The sequence below is a fragment of the Tachypleus tridentatus genome, chromosome 7, assembly GCF_004210375.1.
Source record: "Tachypleus tridentatus isolate NWPU-2018 chromosome 7, ASM421037v1, whole genome shotgun sequence".
Taxonomy (NCBI): Eukaryota; Metazoa; Arthropoda; class Merostomata; order Xiphosura; family Limulidae; genus Tachypleus; species Tachypleus tridentatus.
In genome coordinates this window covers 119792626-119814347 of record NC_134831.1, presented here as the reverse complement: position 1 = coordinate 119814347, position 21722 = coordinate 119792626, and the positions used below count along the sequence as shown (strand labels likewise).

Here is a 21722-nt window from a genome sequence, read left to right as displayed (position 1 = left end):
GTAAGTAGTACAGTACTTTATTATAATAATTAATAACTAGGCGGTATGTAAGTAGCACAGTACTTTATCATAACAATTAATAACTAGGCGGTATGTAAGTAATACAGTACTTTATTATAACAATGAATAACTAGGCGGTATGTAAGTAGTACAGTACTTTATTATAACAATTAATAACTAGGCAGTATGTAAGTAGTAAAGTACTTTATTATAACAATGAATAACTAGGCGGTATGTAAGTAGTACAGTACTTTATTATAACAATTAATAACTAGGCGGTATGTAAGTTGTACAGTACTTTATTATAAAAATTAATAACTAGGCGGTATGTAAGTAGTACAGTACTTTATTATAACAATTAATAACTAGGCGGTATGTAAGTAGTACAGTACTTTTTTATAACAATTAATAACTAGGCGGTATGTAAGTAGTACAGTGCTTTATTATAAAAATTAATAACTAGGCGGTATGTAAGTAGTACAGTACTTTATTATAAAAATTAATAACTAGGCGGTATGTAAGTAGTACAGTACTTTATTATAACAATTAATAACTAGGCAGTATGTAAGTAGTACAGTACTTTATTATAACAATGAATAACTAGGCGGTATGTAAGTAGTACAGTACTTTATTATAACAATTAATAACTAGGCGGTATGTAAGTAGTACAGTACTTTATTATAACAATGAATAACTAGGCGGTATGTAAGTAGTACAGTACTTTATTATAACAATGAATAACTAGGCGGTATGTAAGTAGTACAGTACTTTTTTATAACAATTAATAACTAGGCGGTATGTAAGTAGTACAGTACTTTTTTATAACAATTAATAACTAGGCGGTATGTAAGTAGTACAGTGCTTTATTATAAAAATTAATAACTAGGCGGTATGTAAGTAGTACAGTACTTTATTATAAAAATTAATAACTAGGCGGTATGTAAGTAGTACAGTACTTTATTATAACAATTAATAACTAGGCAGTATGTAAGTAGTACAGTACTTTATTATAACAATGAATAACTAGGCGGTATGTAAGTAGTACAGTACTTTATTATAACAATTAATAACTAGGCGGTATGTAAGTAGTACAGTACTTTATTATAACAATGAATAACTAGGCGGTATGTAAGTAGTACAGTACTTTATTATAACAATGAATAACTAGGCGGTATGTAAGTAGTACAGTACTTTTTTATAACAATTAATAACTAGGCGGTATGTAAGTAGTACAGTACTTTATTATAAAAATTAATAGCTAGGCGGTATGTAAGTAGTACAGTACTTTATTATAACAATTAATAACTAGGCGGTATGTAAGTAGTACAGTACTTTATTATAACAATTAATAACTAGGCGGTATGTAAGTAGTACAGTACTTTATTATAAAAATTAATAACTAGGCGGTATGTAAGTAGTACAGTACTTTTTTATAACAATTAATAACTAGGCGGTATGTAAGTAGTACAGTACTTTATTATAAAAATTAATAACTAGGCGGTATGTAAGTAGTACAGTACTTTATTATAACAATTAATAACTAGGCGGTATGTAAGTAGTACAGTACTTTATTATAACAATGAATAACTAGGCGGAATGTAAGTAGTACAGTACTTTATTATAACAATTAATAACTAGGCGGTATGTAAGTTGTACAGTACTTTATTATAAAAATTAATAACTAGGCGGTATGTAAGTAGTACAGTACTTTATTATAACAATTAATAACTCGGCGGTATGTAAGTAGTACAGTACTTTATTATAAAAATTAATAGCTAGGCGGTATGTAAGTAGTACAGTACTTTATTATAACAATTAATAACTAGGCGGTATGTAAGTAGTACAGTACTTTTTTATAACAATTAATAACTAGGCGGTATGTAAGTAGTACAGTACTTTATTATAAAAATTAATAAATAGGCGGTATGTAAGTAGTACAGTACTTTTTTATAACAATTAATAACTAGGCGGTATGTAAGTAGTACAGTGCTTTATTATAAAAATTAATAACTAGGCGGTATGTAAGTAGTACAGTACTTTATTATAAAAATTAATAACTAGGCGGTATGTAAGTAGTACAGTACTTTATTATAACAATTAATAACTAGGCAGTATATAAGTAGTACAGTACTTTATTATAACAATGAATAACTAGGCGGTATGTAAGTAGTACAGTACTTTATTATAACAATGAATAACTAGGCGGTATGTAAGTAGTACAGTACTTTTTTATAACAATTAATAACTAGGCGGTATGTAAGTAGTACAGTACTTTATTATAAAAATTAATAGCTAGGCGGTATGTAAGTAGTACAATACTTTATTATAACAATTAATAACTAGGCGGTATGTAAGTAGTACAGTACGTTTTTATAACAATTAATAACTAGGCGGTATGTAAGTAGTACAGTACTTTATTATAAAATTAATAACTAGGCGGTATGTAAGTAGTACAGTACTTTTTATAACAATTAATAACTAGGCGGTATGTAAGTAGTACAGTACTTTATTATAAAAATTAATAACTAGGCGGTATGTAAGTAGTACAGTACTTTATTATAACAATTAATAACTAGGCGGTATGTAAGTAGCACAGTACTTTATTATAACAATGAATAACTAGGCGGTATGTAAGTAGTACAGTACTTTATTATAACAATTAATAACTAGGCGGTATGTAAGTTGTACAGTACTTTATTATAAAAATTAATAACTAGGCGGTATGTAAGTAGTACAGTACTTTATTATAACAATTAATAACTCGGCGGTATGTAAGTAGTACAGCACTTTATTATAAAATTAATAGCTAGGCGGTATGTAAGTAGTACAGTACTTTATTATAACAATTAATAACTAGGCGGTATGTAAGTAGTACAGTACTTTTTTATAACAATTAATAACTAGGCGGTATGTAAGTAGTACAGTACTTTATTATAAAAATTAATAAATAGGCGGTATGTAAGTAGTACAGTACTTTTTTATAACAATTAATAACTAGGCGGTATGTAAGTAGTACAGTGCTTTATTATAAAAATTAATAACTAGGCGGTATGTAAGTAGTACAGTACTTTATTATAAAAATTAATAACTAGGCGGTATGTAAGTAGTACAGTACTTTATTATAACAATTAATAACTAGGCAGTATGTAAGTAGTACAGTACTTTTTTATAACAATGAATAACTAGGCGGTATGTAAGTAGTACAGTACTTTATTATAACAATGAATAACTAGGCGGTATGTAAGTAGTACAGTACTTTATTATAACAATTAATAACTAGGCGGTATGTAAGTAGTACAGTACTTTTTTATAACAATTAATAACTAGGCGGTATGGAAGTAGTACAGTACTTTATTATAAAAATTAATATCTAGGCGGTATGTAAGTAGTACAATACTTTATTATAACAATTAATAACTAGGCGGTATGTAAGTAGTACAGTACTTTTTTATAACAATTAATAACTAGGCGGTATGTAAGTAGTACAGTACTTTATTATAACAATTAATAACTAGGCGGTATGTAAGTAGTACAGTACTTTATTATAACAATTAATAACTAGGCGGTATGTAAGTAGTACAGTACTTTATTATAACAATGAATAACTAGGCGGTATGTAAGTTGTACAGTACTTTATTATAAAAATTAATAACTAGGCGGTATGTAAGTAGTACAGTACTTTATTATAACAATTAATAACTCGGCGGTATGTAAGTAGTACAGTACTTTTTTATAACAATTAATAACTAGGTGGTATGTAAGTAGTACAGTACTTTATTATAAAAATTAATAGCAGGGCGGTATGTAAGTAGTACAGTACTTTATTATAACAATTAATAACTAGGCGGTATGTAAGTAGTACAGTACTTTTTTATAATAATTAATAACTAGGCGGTATGTAAGTAGTACAGTACTTTATTATAAAAATTAATAACTAGGCGTATGTAAGTAGTACAGTACTTTTTTATAACAATTAATAACTAGGCGGTATGTAAGTAGTACAGTACTTTATTATAAAAATTAATAACTAGGCGGTATATAAGTAGTACAGTACTTTATTATAACAATTAATAACTAGGCGGTATGTAAGTAGTACAGTACTTTATTATAACAATTAATAACTAGGCGGTATGTAAGTTGTACAGTACTTTATTATAAAAATTAATAACTAGGCGGTATGTAAGTAGTACAGTACTTTATTATAACAATTAATAACTAGGCGGTATGTAAGTAGTACAGTACTTTTTTATAACAATTAATAACTAGGCGGTATGTAAGTAGTACAGTACTTTATTATAAAAATTAATAACTAAGTGGTATGTAAGTAGTACAATACTTTTTTATAACAATTAATAACTAGGCGGTATGTAAGTAGTACAGTACTTTATTATAACAATTAATAACTAGGCGGTATGTAAATAGTACAGTACTTTATTATAACAATTAATAACTAGGCGGTATGTAAGTAGTACAATACTTTTTTATAACAATTAATAACTAGGCGGTATGTAAGTAGTACAGTACTTTATTATAACAATTAATAACTAGGCGGTATGTAAGTAGTACGGTACTTTTTTATAACAATTAATAACTAGGCGGTAAGTAAGTAGTACAGTACTTTATTATAACAATGAATAACTAGGCGGTATGTAAGTAGTACAATACTTTTTTATAACAATTAATAACTAGGCGGTATGTGAGTAGTACAGTACTTTATTATAACAATTAATAACTAGGCGGTATGTAAGTAGTACAGTACTTTTTTATAACAATTAATAACTAGGCGGTATGTAAGTAGTACAGTACTTTCTTATAACAATTAATAACTAGGCGGTATGTAAGTAGTACAGTACTTTATTATAACAATTAATAACTAGGCGTTATGTAAGTAGTACAGTACTTTATTATAACAATTAATAACTAGGCGGTATGTAAGTAGTACAGTACTTTATTATAAAAATTAATAACTAGGCGGTATGTAAGTAGTACAGTACTTTCTTATAACAATTAATAACTAGGCGGTATGTAAATAGTACAGTACTTTATTATAAAAATTAATAACTAGGCGGTATGTAAGTAGTACAGTACTTTATTATAACAATTAATAACTAGGCGGTATGTAAGTAGTACAGTACTTTATTATAACAATTAATAACTAGGCGGTATGTAAGTAGTACAGTACTTTTATATAACAATTAATAACTAGGCGGTATGTAAGTAGTACAGTATTTTATTATAAAAATTAATAACTAGGCGGTATGTAAGTAGTGCAGTACTTCTATATAACAATTAATAACTAGGCGGTATGTAAGTAGTACAGTACTTTATTATAACAATTAATAACTAGACGGTATGTAAGTAGTACAGTACTTTTATATAACAATTAATAACTAGGCGGTATGTAAGTAGTACAGTACTTTATTATAAAAATTAATAACTAGGCGGTATGTAAGTAGTACGGTACTTTTTTATAACAATTAATAACTAGGCGGTATGTAAGTAGTACAGTACTTTATTATAACAATGAATAACTAGGCGGTATGTATGTAGTACAATACTTTTTTATAACAATTAATAACTAGGCGGTATGTGAGTAGTACAGTACTTTATTATAACAATTAATAACTAGGCGGTATGTAAGTAGTACAGTACTTTTTTATAACAATTAATAACTAGGCGGTATGTAAGTAGTACAGTACTTTCTTATAACAATTAATAACTAGGCGGTATGTAAGTAGTACAGTACTTTATTATAACAATTAATAACTAGGCGTTATGTAAGTAGTACAGTACTTTATTATAACAATTAAAAACTAGGCGGTATGTAAGTAGTACAGTACTTATTATAAAAATTAATAACTAGGCGGTATGTAAGTAGTACAGTACTTTCTTATAACAATTAATAACTAGGCGGTATGTAAATAGTACAGTACTTTATTATAAAAATTAATAACTAGGCGGTATGTAAGTAGTACAGTACTTTATTATAACAATTAATAACTAGGCGGTATGTAAGTAGTACAGTACTTTTATATAACAATTAATAACTAGGCGGTATGTAAGTAGTACAGTACTTTATTATAAAATTTAATAACTAGGCGGTATGTAAGTAGTGCAGTACTTTTATATAACAATTAATAACTAGGCGGTATGTAAGTAGTACAGTACTTTATTATAACAATTAATAACTAGACGGTATGTAAGTAGTACAGTACTTTTATATAACAATTAATAACTAGGCGGTATGTAAGTAGTGCAGTACTTTATTATAAAAATTAATAACTAGGCGTTATGTAAGTAGTACAGTACTTTATTATAACAATTAAAAACTAGGCGGTATGTAAGTAGTACAGCACTTTATTATAAAAATTAATAACTAGGCGGTATGTAAGTAGTACAGTACTTTCTTATAACAATTAATAAGTAGGCGGTATGTAAATAGTACAGTACTTTATTATAAAAATTAATAACTAGGCGGTATGTAAGTAGTACAGTACTTTATTATAACAATTAATAACTAGGCGGTATGTAAGTAGTACAGTACTTTTATATAACAATTAAGAACTAGGCGGTATGTAAGTAGTACAGTACTTTATTATAAAAATTAATAACTAGGCGGTATGTAAGTAGTGCAGTACTTTTATATAACAATTAATAACTAGGCGGTATGTAAGTAGTACAGTACTTTATTATAACAATTAATAACTAGACGGTATGTAAGTAGTACAGTACTTTTATATAACAATTAATAACTAGGCGGTATGTAAGTAGTACAGTACTTTATTATAAAAATTAATAACTAGGCGGTATGTAAGTAGTACAGTACTTTATTATAACAATTAATAACTAGGTAGTATGTAAATAGTACAGTACTTTATTATAACAATTAATAACTAGGCGGTATGTAAGTAGTACAATACTTTTTTATAACAATTAATAACTAGGCGGTATGTAAGTAGTACAGTACTTTATTATAACAATTAATAACTAGGCGGTATGTAAGTAGTACGGTACTTTTTTATAACAATTAATAACTAGGCGGTATGTAAGTAGTACAGTACTTTATTATAACAATGAATAACTAGGCGGTATGTAAGTAGTACAATACTTTTTTATAACAATTAATAACTAGGCGGTATGTGAGTAGTACAGTACTTTATTATAACAATTAATAACTAGGCGGTATGTAAGTAGTACAGTACTTTTTTATAACAATTAATAACTAGGCGGTATGTAAGTAGTACGGTACTTTTTTATAACAATTAATAACTAGGCGGTATGTAAGTAGTACAGTACTTTATTATAACAATGAATAACTAGGCGGTATGTAAGTAGTACAATACTTTTTTATAACAATTAATAACTAGGCGGTATGTGAGTAGTACAGTACTTTATTATAACAATTAATAACTAGGCGGTATGTAAGTAGTACAGTACTTTTTTATAACAATTAATAACTAGGCGGTATGTAAGTAGTACAGTACTTTCTTATAACAATTAATAACTAGGCGGTATGTAAGTAGTACAGTACTTTATTATAAGAATTAATAACTAGGCGTTATGTAAGTAGTACAGTACTTTATTATAACAATTAATAACTAGGCGGTATGTAAGTAGTACAGTACTTTATTATAAAAATTAATAACTAGGCGGTATGTAAGTAGTACAGTACTTTCTTATAACAATTAATAACTAGGCGGTATGTAAATAGTACAGTACTTTATTATAAAAATTAATAACTAGGCGGTATGTAAGTAGTACAGTACTTTATTATAACAATTAATAACTAGGCGGTATGTAAGTAGTACAGTACTTTTTTATAACAATTAATAACTAGGCGGTATGTAAGTAGTACAGTACTTTATTATAACAATGAATAACTAGGCGGTATGTAAGTAGTACAATACTTTTTTATAACAATTAATAACTAGGCGGTATGTGAGTAGTACAGTACTTTATTATAACAATTAATAACTAGGCGGTATGTAAGTAGTACAGTACTTTTTTATAACAATTAATAACTAGGCGGTATGTAAGTAGTACAGTACTTTATTATAAAAATTAGTAACTAGGCGGTATGTAAGTAGTACAGTACTTTATTATAACAATTAATAACTAGGCGGTATCTAAGTAGTAAAGTACTTTTATATAACAATTAATAACTAGGCGGTATGTAAGTAGTACAGTACTTTATTATAAAAATTAATAACTAGGCGGTATGTAAGTAGTACAGTACTTTCTTATAACAATTAATAACTAGGCGGTATGTAAATAGTACAGTACTTTATTATAAAAATTAATAACTAGGCGGTATGTAAGTAGTACAGTACTTTATTATAACAATTAATAACTAGGCGGTATGTAAGTAGTAAAGTACTTTTATATAACAATTAATAACTAGGCGGTATGTAAGTAGTACAGTACTTTATTATAAAAATTAATAACTAGGCGGTATGTAAGTAGTGCAGTAGTTTTATATAACAATTAATAACTAGGCGGTATGTAAGTAGTACAGTACTTTATTATAACAATTAATAACTAGACGGTATGTAAGTAGTACAGTACTTTTATATAACAATTAATAACTAGGCGGTATGTAAGTAGTACAGTACTTTATTATAAAAATTAATAACTAGGCGGTATGTAAGTAGTACAGTACTTTATTATAACAATTAATAACTAGGCGGTATGTAAGTAGTACAGTACTTTATTATAACAATTAATAACTAGGCGGTATGTAAGTAGCACAGTACTTTATTATAACAAAACAAACAGATTTATGTTACCACGGAACGATGATTTGTTGATTTTTAATTGGTTGTTTGTGGATTCTATTTGAAAAGCCATGTAATTGTTTAAATTATATTATATGTTCTATTTCCTTCAAAACTTAATCTCGTACCATTTGTTTCAGGCCTGGCATGGCCAAGTGGGTTAAGGGCATTCGACTTGTAATCTGAGGGTCGCGGGTTCGAATCCCCGCCGTACCAAACATGCTCGCCCTTTCAGCCATGGGGGCGCTATAATATTACGGTCAATCCCACTATTCGTTGGTAAAAGAGTAGCCTAAGAGTTGGCGGTGGGTGATGATGACTAGCTGCCTTCCCTCTAGTCTTACACTGCTAAGTTAGGTACGGCCAGCGCAGGTAGCCCTCGAGTAGATTTGCGCGAAATTCGAAAAACAAACAAGCACCTATCTTTACAATAGACCCCCTTAACGTTAACATTCGTTGGATGCTGATTGTCTTTCGCGCAATATGCTTTGCCTCATGATCTAACAAATTAGAACCTTCCTTTAAACATTCTACTTACGGACGTAATTTGTGGAACTTTTAAGGTTATGTTTGGAGAGGTTTTGTTTTGTTTGTATTTAGCTTCGCGCAAACTATATCAGGAATATCTGCGCTACTTATCCTTAATTTAGCAGTGTAAGTCTAGAAGGAAGGCAGCTAGTAATCACTACCCACCGCCAACTCTTGGGCTACTCTTTTACCAACGAATAGTGGGATTGACCGTCACATTATAACGCCCCCACGGCTGAAAGAGCGAGCATGTTTGGTGTGACGGGAGATCGAACCCACGACCTTCGGATAACGAGTCAAGTGCCTTAAGCCCCTGGCCATGCAGGGCCGTTTGAAGACGTAGAAAAAGAAAATTTTATTACAGTGCTTAAATATGCAACAAACAGAAGAGAAGTTTATAATTTGATAAAATAGCCGTGAGCTCCTGAAGTTATAAAGCGAATTTACCCGGTCGCCTGTAGTCTATGAGCTGTGAGATTAAGGCCAGAGAGTGGGAACAAATGTTAGTGAAGGATCTTCAGAAAGTCTTGAAAAGATATTCTAGTTATGTTATCCATTAAAAGCAACATAACATTGCTTCAAACTGTTCGCCAGCTGTCAGAGGATTATGAGATTTGTGTTGAACGAGTTTATTATCAGTAGGCAATCCCGACCTAATTCCTCAGGACAACGGAGGGATTGAAAGGAATCCTGGCGCCACTGTCCTATTGGAAAATCGCTTTTGTAAGAAGGACTACATTCTAAATAAAGCTATGCCCTTGATGGAACTTGAAAATGTTGCTGCGTGTGTCAAATTCGTTAGCGTAACCGTACTGAAAATCGTGTTAATTTATTTTCGCTTACATAAACATTTGAACCATTGGATGACTCTATTTACGATATTTTATAAGCCCAGGATAAATGTACAAGTCGTTTTAGTAAATTTATAATGGAGTGAACGTTATTAGCACAAGCAATACATTTTGTAAAATTAATTAATTAGTTAGTTATTTTAAAAAGCTAAACTTGTAAAAAAACAGCTACTGTCTTGATGAAGGAACATCAAATCCACATCTTCCCGATAAATGGGTCTTAAACGATTGTTTCTGGTATAAAGGTACCTAAAGACAAACGGAACCATCGCTGGTTAAGTCTTCGGATTTACAGTACCAAAATCGGAGTCCAATTCCCGTCGGTGGACATAGCAGATAGCCTGACGTGGCTTAGCACGAAATTCAGACAGACAGACAAAGATATAATGTATGATGGCTGATGACGAATAAGAACTAAGTCTGATTCATGAAGTAGATGTAATTCATAAATCAAATAAATCTGATTATTATGAAGTAGATGTATTTTATAAATCGAATAAATCTAATTCATGAAGTTGATGTAATTTATGAACTTGATTCATGAAGTGGGTGTAATTTATAAATCAAATATAATACTATAGAAAAACTTTATTCTAAAGAAAGTGTTAAATATATCCTGCTGAGGCTATTATCTACGGAGTTTTCCATAATCCACTTCTCTACACGAACAGTAACGCGTGTTATTGTGTACATGAGGACCTCCTACGGTATTCTATTAGTGTGATAACCTCTAGGCTCCTACTACTCAGGAGGGCCTTCGTCGGGCTCTTTAGGAGGAAGGGGGCTGAAATTCTCGTGCAATGTTTAAAGCTAAGCAACTAGATCTATACGCTCTTTATAGAATAAATGCTACTGGTTATTAGAGCCATTATCAGAGCTTTATGTGCCAGGTAGGCCTAACTGACTGACAGATTGTCGATTATTGAAGAGCCACTCAAAATCGTCGGACACATCACACGTATAAATGACACGAGCGTTATTTTTTTTTGTTAGAATTAAGAAAAACTTGTCTGTCTTTTGTAACTTAAGGCTACAATTTTTGTCAGCCAGATTCTGAGATTTCCTTCGCAGATTCTGAGATTTCCTTCGCAGATTCTTTAACTAAAAGGCACATCAGTGTTATCTGTAGAACTGGCATTTGGTGTTTGTCGTTTGTCACGCTTGCCCTCCCTTCTCGGGAAGAGGCAACATGGGTTTTCAAGTGCCAAAACCAATCACTAATTTCTTGTTTGCAACCATGTTCCATAGCTTCCAGACTTGGTTCAACACTACTGGATTTTTCTAATACAGCACGACTAATGCCATTCGTCCGGTGGGTCCTGTTCCACCTATAAAATCAGTGTGGGGGTGGTGGCTTATTAAATAGAAGTTGTTTTTGAAACCATTAAGGAATTTAAGTGAATTAAGTATTTTTTTTCGTGAGATTCGTCGTAAACGAGTTCTATGTGTTAGTTTTATAAGCCAACAGCTGTTGTTTTACGTGGCGTTGAGTGAAGCAGTTTATTATATTCCACGTATCCAAAAGTTATACGTTACGAAGCTTACCATTGGTCCTCTGTAAATTTCGTGCCCTATTCTATATAAGAAATGTTATAAATAATACAGATTACTTTTTCTTTTTTTATTACAAATTTTCGTTCATCTGTTTTTGTTTTTGGTTAGAGGAACTATATTTTCTTTCACATAAAAATCAAGAAACCCCTGTGTTTCTTAGTTGTTGTTTTTTTTTGCAGTTTGTTAAGCGGACATGACATTAATACATAACCAAAAGCTTTAGAATACAAGGTTGAATTATTTAACCATTGGGGTTTATTAATAGAACATTACATTATATCAAGTTCTATGATATATCCATCAAGGTTTCTTCCTCTTGATACAGCGAAACCTATATAACTTATATATAATATATATATATATACACTTGTTTTAAAATTTTTGTATTTCAAGCTCATTTTAAAATACATTGAATTATAGTTAAAATATAGTTCAGGTTACATAATTATTCTTTATTTAATTCTCCTAATAGTAATTTTATTTATTTTACTTTAAATAGGTTCGATAGACGCGACATCTGATGGAAATTCTGAAAACAATTCCTCTGCAGACGAGGATTCACAGTTGCGCATGCGCTTGAAACGAAAACTCCAAAGAAATAGGACATCTTTCACGAACGAACAAATCGAAGCTTTAGAAAAGGGTAAAGTCTACGATTCACAATTTTATTTTGAAATCTTTACATTTAAGGTGTTAGATAAATAACTTCTTGTCATTTTAATTGAAAATATCGTTTTTAGTGATAAATACAGAGTTTCTTTCCTGTCTTTTGATAGTTTATGCAACTGGAGTCATGTAACCTAACATTAATCATACAACTGATTTCAGAATTTGAAAGAACACACTATCCAGATGTTTTTGCAAGAGAAAGACTGGCTGAAAAGATATCTCTTCCTGAAGCCCGTATTCAGGTAAGTTTGCTATATTTTGAATTTCGCACGAATCTACTCGAGGGCTATCTGCGCTAGCCGTCCCTAATTTAGCAGCGTAGGACTAGAAGGAAGGCAGTTAGTCATCAACACCCACCGCCAACTCTTGGGCTACTCTTTTACCAACGAATAGTGGGATTGACCGTTACATTATAACGCCCCCACGGCTGAAAAGGCGAGCATGTTTGGTGCGACGGGGATTCGAACCCACGACCGTCAGATGACGAATCGAACGCCTTAACCCACCTGGCCATGCCGTGCCTATATTCTCTGTATATTCACTGCCGACTTTTATCTTAATATTTTAAAAGTAAATTGAATGTTACTAATGAAAATGTTAAGTACTTGTTACTATTGGCACACGTCTTTCTCTAACTACACTTGAATTAGGGACTTGTGTTTTATGCGATTGACTAACAGCGATGATGTTTGGACTGTTGCGTCTTACAGAGTAACTATACGTGTGGTGTTTGCTTGTTCATATGTTTTCCATGAAAACGATTGAACTAAAACCGAATGAGATGACTCGTTTTATAAGCAGGATATATAGGCAACAAAGAGTAAAATTAATGTGTATATCTTTTGTTGACTCACGGATGTATTGTAGAGAACTTCGTAACCAACCAAGTCGCAGACCCACACGTATTCTGGTGAAAAAGCAGTTTCTAAAAACGTATCTCAAAAGCAAGTACCTTGTGGACAGTAACATTTCCAGTTGGTAACATAATTATATTCTTGTTAGGGTATTAAATTAGCCAAGAAAATCTTAGTTCCAGCGTATTTTGAAGTAATTTTACTAACAATTACTTTAAATATATGTGTTCGAAACTATACTGCGATTAATACAATGTTAACATGAATCACGAAGTCGAGCAATCGCTGAGTAGAAATAATGTCCCGTACCAAAAATGACAATGATAGGACTAGTTGAATTAGTTTACTTATTTTAGGAACTATGATTATGATTTTATACACCCTTGTGCAAATTAATTGAAACAAGACCGAAAATTACGATTTTGTTTCAATTTTTTTGCGTTTTATTTCTGAGAATCCAAAAATTACTAAAAAAAAAAAACATGATATGACCCCCTTTATTTTGTAAATACCGTTCTGACATCGTATGAGAAAAGATTAATACCTTGCTCGTCCCTAAGTTACCAAAGTCTTCTGTTGCAACCTATTTTTGAACTTGGTTTCTTTTTAGTTTGGAATTAAGCAAGAAGCTCATAAGTTGTTATATGTTTTCTGTCTATCACGGGTATCGAACCCTTGTTTTTATCAATGGGAGTCTGCAGACACACCACTGTACCCCTAAGGGACTTTTATTTCTTATCCAAATACAACGTTATATGTGACTCATCTATTTCCTAACGGTGGCTGAGTGGCAAGTATCACAGCTTAATACACTAAAATTCTGGTTTCGATACCCTCGGTGAACAGAACAAAGGGAATCCATTGTGTAACTTTGTTCTTGAAATAAACGTCTATTAAATGTAACTGTTAAAACCTTTAGAATTATTCTCATTATTTTTGTAAAAACGACATCACTGATTATTCTCATTATAACTAATTTACTTGTTTTTAAACATTCAACAGTAAACTGGAATGTTTAATATTTGCCAAAGTAATTTGCTTACGACACACATTTTTTATTTAGGTATGGTTTTCGAACCGTCGCGCCAAATGGCGACGAGAAGAAAAGCTGCGAAACCAGCGACGAGTGATTGAACAACCAGCTTGTACGTCTATGCTATCGCCACCTAACGGACGACTACCAATAAATGGATCCTTCTATAATTCCATGTATCCTGCGTTAGCACAACCTATGGGAGGGATGGGAGATTCCTATAGGTATGTTGAATCAAACTAGTGTTTTCACTTTAATCATAATACGTTAATCCGAAAATTAATGTGGATTGTGAGAAAAAAATAAACCATTTTTCTGCATACACAAGAAGTCATACGAGAGCATTTCTCAACTACCATGTTTGTTTGTTTGTTTTGAATTTCGCGCAAAGCTACACGAGGGCTATCTGCGCTAGCCGTCCCTAATTTAGCAGTGTAAGACTAGAGAGAAGGCAGCTAGTCATCACCACCCACCGCCAACTCTTGGGCTACTCTTTTACCAACGAATAGTGGGATTGACCTTCACGTTATAGCGCCCCCACGGCTGAAAGGGCGAGTATGTTTGGTGCGACCGGGATTCGAAACCGCAACCCTCAGATTACGAGTCGAACGCCTTAACCCACTTGGTCATGCCGGGCCTCAATTATCGTGAATAACGTTGTTAAATTTTGTAAGCTACATTGACGTAACTGAAATCTGGTTTTTATTCACATTGCTCTACATGTAATTTATTGTTTTAATTTGTTCCCAATAAGTCAGTCAAAAAACATTAAGTTAAACTTAGATTTCATCTGCCAAACTGAAGTTTAAAGTTATAACAATGTAAAGAAAACTGTTGTTGGGGGCTGTAATTTTATAAACATGTTTTGATGTACAGTTTCGTTGTAGGAATAGAGATATCACGTGGAGTTTATTTTGTGCTATTTAGGCCCATCAACAATAATTATCCATTATAACCACATGAATTGTACTGTTGTTTAACCCCAGAAACAATATTTATGTATTAGTAACTTTACAATTTATTTATTGTAACTCAATGACTTGCTTCTTAGCAGATTTATTAACAATCTGTACTAACAAAACCTAATTTAAAAGTTGTACACTAGAGGGAAGGCAGCTAGCCAACATCACCCACAGCCGACTTTTCGGCTACTTTTTTTAGCCAACAAATAGTGGGATTATCCGTCATATTATATCACCCCCACTGATGAAAGGGCTAGCATGTTTCGAACTCTCAACCTACAGATAACTAGCGCCGTAATGATCGCGCCAAACTGAGGAGTGAAAACCATGACAAGTTTATTTTTTTTTTTCACAGTTCGCTCAACAAAAAAAAACATAGCGGTAGCTATAAAGTTAGAAACTGATAATTAAAAACAAAGGGGTCCGGCATGGCCAGGCGGTTAAGGATCTCGACTCGTTATCCGAGGGTCTCGGGTTTGAATCCCCGTCAAACCAAACATGCTCGCCCTTTCAGCCGTGTGGGCGTTATAATGTGACGGCCAATCACACTATTCGTTGGTAAAAGAGTAGCCCAAGAGTTGGCGGTGGGTAGTGATGACTAGTTGCTCTCCCTCTAGTCTTGCACTACTAAATTAGGGCCGGCTAACGCAGATAGCTCTCGTGTAGCTTTGCGCGAAATTCAGAAACAAACAAACATTAGCCAAAAAAATAATGTGATGTTTAACTTTTTTACAGTGTTCCTCCAGTGTCTAGCATGGCGTCGAATCATTGTCTACAGCAACGTGATCCTTCGTCCTACACTTACATGTTCCATGATCCGATCACTCTAGGATCGTACTCTCGACCTTCTTGTACACCAAGTCAGCCAATTAATGGACACCCATCTTATTCTGTTAGCACGAGCAGTCCACATGGCGCAGGTGAGTAAACGATTTCTTTGACTCAGATGTGTATATATACACAACAAATGTGGTCCCCTAATAACAACTAAAGTGAAAAGTCTGTTTTTACTTGGATTCTCCCTGCTCGATTTCCATAATCCATCTTTGGCAAGAGAATGACAATTACCCAGAAATTATTTCAACAGTCTGATCACACAGACATCCTGTGAATCTAGCCACTTGACTGACATTTTCTTTGTATAGAATATGAAAACACAACCGCTACTTAAGATAAGCAATGGTTTAATGGGAGATATGACTGGAATTTTTACCTTCGGGAACACATAAATTATTATCCTTGTTACTATATGGAGATCCTTCTTGATTATGTTCGGTATTGTTTTCTGGGTCACGTAAACGGTTTCTGCTACGAACTTTTATGTTCATGAGTTTCATCTGCTACAAGACGCCACTCTTTACTAACTATGGCTGAGGCACGATTTGTTTCATAATCTTAAAACCCAAGTTGATCCATATTTTGTTGTTTAGGAAATGATAAATCGATATATGAATGCATCCTTATGATCTGGGCTTAATGTTTTGTGACAGAAAGGACTGTTAGATACGATTTGTTTATTCCAAATAGTTCTAACATAACGTAAACCTAATCTTGTATAATCCACTAGTGTCTAACTTCATATTTTTCATCGTTTTAGGGGTAATTTCTCCAGGCGTAACAGTTCCTCTTCAGGTTCCAAGCCAAGGTCCGGATCTTTCAATGACTACAAATTACTGGCATCGCATACAGTGACAACAACCCTATAACAGAGAATACTATCAGTTGTCTGTACCTTCAGATGGTGAATTAAAATTTGGTTCTGGGAAGATTTGAAACACAAAAAAATAAATCGACCCTAAAAGGTATATCAAGTAAATGGTAGTATCTATTAGTTTTATCATTCAACAAAATATAAAATACAATTAAAACTAGAACATCCCAAAGTGTCTTAAGATTCGAAGTCAGATTCCAGCAAGGTGTTAATTCATTATATTAATAGTGTTTGTTGTGAGCTGTGCTTGATATGCGAACTTATACCAAGCTACAGTCTTATTATTGAATGCTTGAAGTCTGAAAAATAAAACGTTTCCACGAATTAGCCTTACATTACAAGAAACAATAAATATCTTGAATGTTTTGACAATATAGTATAGTATAGCTTTTCTCTTATTGCCGGAAAGTGTGTTAAGGTTTGAAGCTTGGATACAGAATCGCTCCATGGATTAACAATCCAAAATAACTGACATTGTAGTGATTTTTTTTCCAGTTTTAGAACAATAATTTGATAAACTTTGTCTTCATTATTCGAGGGTACCCTGAACTGTGAATATTCCAATATACCTTAGTATGTGAAGACATTATGTGGATTACTGAAGTTTGGCTAAAACTTCTGTTCAAAGGTTTGAAGTCGTATACTGACCAGAAAAGGATGTTAGTTAAATGGTTATTATTGTTGTTTATCATATTGAACACATAGAAATGGTTCTGCAATTAGTATTGCACAGTGAGCGTGTCTTCCGGACTTTCTTATCATATTGAACACATAGAAATGGTTCTGCAATTAGTATTGCACAGTGAGTGTGTCTTCCGGACTTTCTTATCATATTGAACACATAGAAATGGTTCTGCAATTAGTATTGCACAGTGAGTGTGTCTTCCGGACTTTCTTTACACATTTGAAAGAGGCACTACCATTACCTGGTAAGGATGGCACTGTTCTTTATAAGCCACGGATATATATTTAGTGCTATCAATTTGCACACTGCGGCGTTTAATTCTAATAATATCCTCATAAACTCAATAAAATATTAAAGTTGTCACTAAATATGTGATTTCCCTTTTATACACTTAGCAGAACGAGATGTGAACTCAAACATTTCTCTGGAAAAAACTTTGCTATAATAATTTCCTCTGGGATTGCAATAGACTGAACGAGATACCACTTAGAGCATTGAAGAACAGAATGTTGAAATTCAAGAATTACTAAGTAGATGCTATTATTAGAACACAAGGAAGATCTGTAATTTCTTGAATGACCTTTAAAACGAATATATCCATTTATTTGGTAAATGTCTTAAAGACGTTTGTTAATGACAAAAATAACATACTTATAAACTGGAAACTTTGAGATAGTTAATTTGAGTTATGAACTGAAAAAAATTGCCACCGTATTTTAGTATGATTTTCTAATTTTATTTATTTATTTTGAGACACCTTCTTAGAAAAATGTTTGCTACGAAAGTGAAAGTATAATTTTAGAAACCGAAATGATTGTAACCAACAGATAATATTTTTTTCTGTAAAACAGCAGAACTGCGCCCTCTGACTGACAATAGTAGTGAGAGTTCTTAATAAGACAGTATGTTGGACGTAAACGTACTTCTTCAATGAAATTTCGTTTTCACAAATATATCTATTTTTGTTATTATTTAGCGCATTTGTGTGGTGGTGTTTACACAAATATTGTAACGTGGTTACGTAAAATCACGTCTTTGTACAGGTTAAAAATAATATTGGCCTAGTTTTTATCTGTTTTGAGATTTTTTTTCCATTAACAAATTTTTTGTGATATATTTTACGTATTATCATTTTCAATTTACCACTTTGATCTTAAAGTCACGTATTTCTGACTAAAACATAAGATCACGGTTTTTTTTTTTACATCTGTATCCATTCAAGATACACGATGTTCTGTAAATGTCGAAGAATAAAGTTGCTTGTGAAACACGGAAAGTTTACATAGTTTCATATTTGATGTTAACAAATCACACTAACACTCATCAGAGACAGGGTTTAGTGCAAGTTATAGATCATTAAGTATTCGTTCCTAAATGTTTTTTTTTTTGTTTTTTATCTGCTCGATGTGTGCGTGTATGTAATTTGACAGCCATTTTCAGCAGTTCTAAACAGCTGTTTAAGCCACAACATCTTATATATATATATATATATATGAATCGGTAATATAAGTTGTGTATTGGATGGACAGGGTTTTGATCAAGAATTTTTAGAATGCGTGTATCGCTGGCTGTGCTGTGTTGTAGTTGTCACATGCACAATGTTAAACGCACTTAATAAAATCGGACACATTTCTCACCATAAATTGTTTTTTTTTTATGTTTCTATGGTTATCGTTTTTTATTGTCGAAAGGCTTCAAACTTATTAATCACTGTCTTTGTTTTAAATCTCACATAAATCAGAAAACAACAACAACAACAAAACACTGGCGCGTTATTTGTTATTAATATATAGATGGCACTTTTGTAAGATTTGGTACGCAGCTCCCCTATTGACACAGAATCGAAATATATTAGCATTTAACAACTCGGTGTTCTATCTTGAGAATCGTTTTTGAAGTTTTAAGCGTTTACGAGACGATTTTTGTACAATAAATAGTTTTCTGTGTTGGACTCGACTTTTATTATAACAAACCAGTCCAACCGTAGTTAATAGTAGAATACAAAAATGGAAAGGTAATTTGATTCTAATACACTATACTGTGCAAACATCCCAACAACTGTTATCTCATGAGCTTTAAACATTCAGAAAATAATTATTGATTTCCCAAAGCAATTAAGTTAAAATTATTACACAAGCTAGGCTTACGGGCAACTAATACAAAATCAGTACCCAAACAATACCTTTATATGATCCTATATTGCTAATATTTAGTGTGACCGTCTTTGGTGTTAAAAAAAACAACAAGTTGGAATATTTGTTACAGTGCATTTGTGTACTTTCTCAAATCTTTGGTTTAATTTTAATAAAGTCTTTTGTGTCCAGAGGCTCACTGGTGCAGATTTGTGTACGTGATGTTAGGATATGGTTTTTGTACGTGATGTTAAGGTGTGATTTGTGTACGTGATGTTAGGATATGGTTTTTGTACGTGATGTTAATATGTGGTTTTTGTCGTGATGTTAAGGTGTGGTTTTGTAACTGCTATGTCATTTTTGTTGTAAATCTGATCCTTAGTTCTTTTCCCAATATTGTCCCCATTGACATAGCGGTATGCCTGTGGATTTACACCGCTAGAAACGGGGTTTTGATACCTGTAGTGGACAAAGCACAGGTAGCCCATTGTGTAGCTTTGTGCTAAATTCCAGACAAACAAACTTTTTCAAATAAGTAAGATATTTCTGGAAAGTGTGTTTGGACTATGAAATAAGAGATTCTAGCTGATCAGTTTATTTCCAGAAAATATGTGTTAGATACCTTCACGTGTTTAATACCTTACATTAGAGACTTGTTTAATTGCCAGTTTCCACTGAACATTATAATTACCTTTTGAGTGTTGGAAATACGAAGGGAAACAGGCAAAGTAGTTTAGTTTTCTATGACAACACGAGAAAAAGGTTTAAGTAACGTACAGTGTACCTGAAATGGTGCAAATATACACACACACACACACAGAGATATGTAACTTTAGTATTTATCTACGATATTTTACCAGTTTAACAAAAATACACATAATTACGTCTACCGTTTGTTTGTTTTTTAAATTTCGAACAAAGCTACAGGAGGGCTATCTGCGCTAGCCGTACATAATTTAGCAGTGTAAGACCAGAGGGAAGGCAGCTAGTTATAACTACCCACCGCCAACTCTTGGGCTACTCTTTTACCAACGAATAGTGGGACTGGTCGTTACATTGTAACGTCCCCAGGGCTGAAAGAGCAAGCATGTTTGGTATGATGGAGACTCGAACCCAAATGAAAACGAACAACATATAGCAGATTGTATGTAAATGACACATGTTAGTTTTTAATCTTTTTATGTTACGACCTATGTGAATTACGTATTCATGCTATGATTTATCAGGATTTGAAGCTTGAGTTGCCATAGTTTTTGACATATTTTACCACACCTTATTCAATGTTTATTATAGTTCTAACATTGTAACCTTCTGGTTACGAGTCGAGTGCCTTAACTACCTGACCACCTCATGCCCCTTTTGTTTGTTTCTTTGAAGGTGAGTATAAAACAACAAAATGAGTAATGTGTGGTCTGCCCTCTACGAGTATCGAAACCCGGATTCTAACGTTGTAAGTTCGCAAACATATTGCTGTGCCAATGAGGGCTACGCCTCTTAGATGCTTCCTCTTTCTGATTTCGTATTCTAAATCTACTTTTGATTTAAGGAAACACCAGAATATTTAAGTTCTTGATAACGTTGTTGCCTATAGGATCACCCGAGTCTAATTATTAATTAGTAGCTAATTTAGTTTTCATGTAAAAAAAATGATACTAATTACTAAATAGTTTTATCCTACGTTTTAAATGCTAATTTGGTGAAGTCTTTGTTTGTTTGTATTGGAATTTCGCACAAAGCTACTCGAGGGCTATCTGCGCTAGCCGTCCCTAATTTAGCAGTGTAAGACTAGAGAGAAGGCAGCTAGTCATCACCACCTACCGCCAACTCTTGGGCTACTCTTTTACCAACGAATAGTGGGATTGACCGTCACATTATAACGCCCCCACGGCTGAAAGGGCGAGCATATTTGGCGCGACTGGGATGCGAAACCGCGACCCTCGGATTACAAGTCGCACGCCTTAACACGCTT

General features: G+C 32.5%; 1 pseudogene across 1 annotated transcript in view; it reads left to right on the top strand.

Annotated features, from left to right (window-relative positions):
- Window positions 1-18891, top strand: part of LOC143256491 (paired box protein Pax-6-like) — a 327851-nt pseudogene extending 308960 nt beyond the window's left edge. Inside the window, exons 5-9 of the transcript XR_013031384.1 lie at window positions 12207-12350; window positions 12536-12618; window positions 14294-14487; window positions 15961-16145; window positions 16823-18891. The product of XR_013031384.1 is annotated as a paired box protein Pax-6-like (transcript). The remainder of the gene's footprint in view (window positions 1-12206; window positions 12351-12535; window positions 12619-14293; window positions 14488-15960; window positions 16146-16822) is intronic.
- Window positions 18892-21722: the final 2831 nt, after the last annotated feature.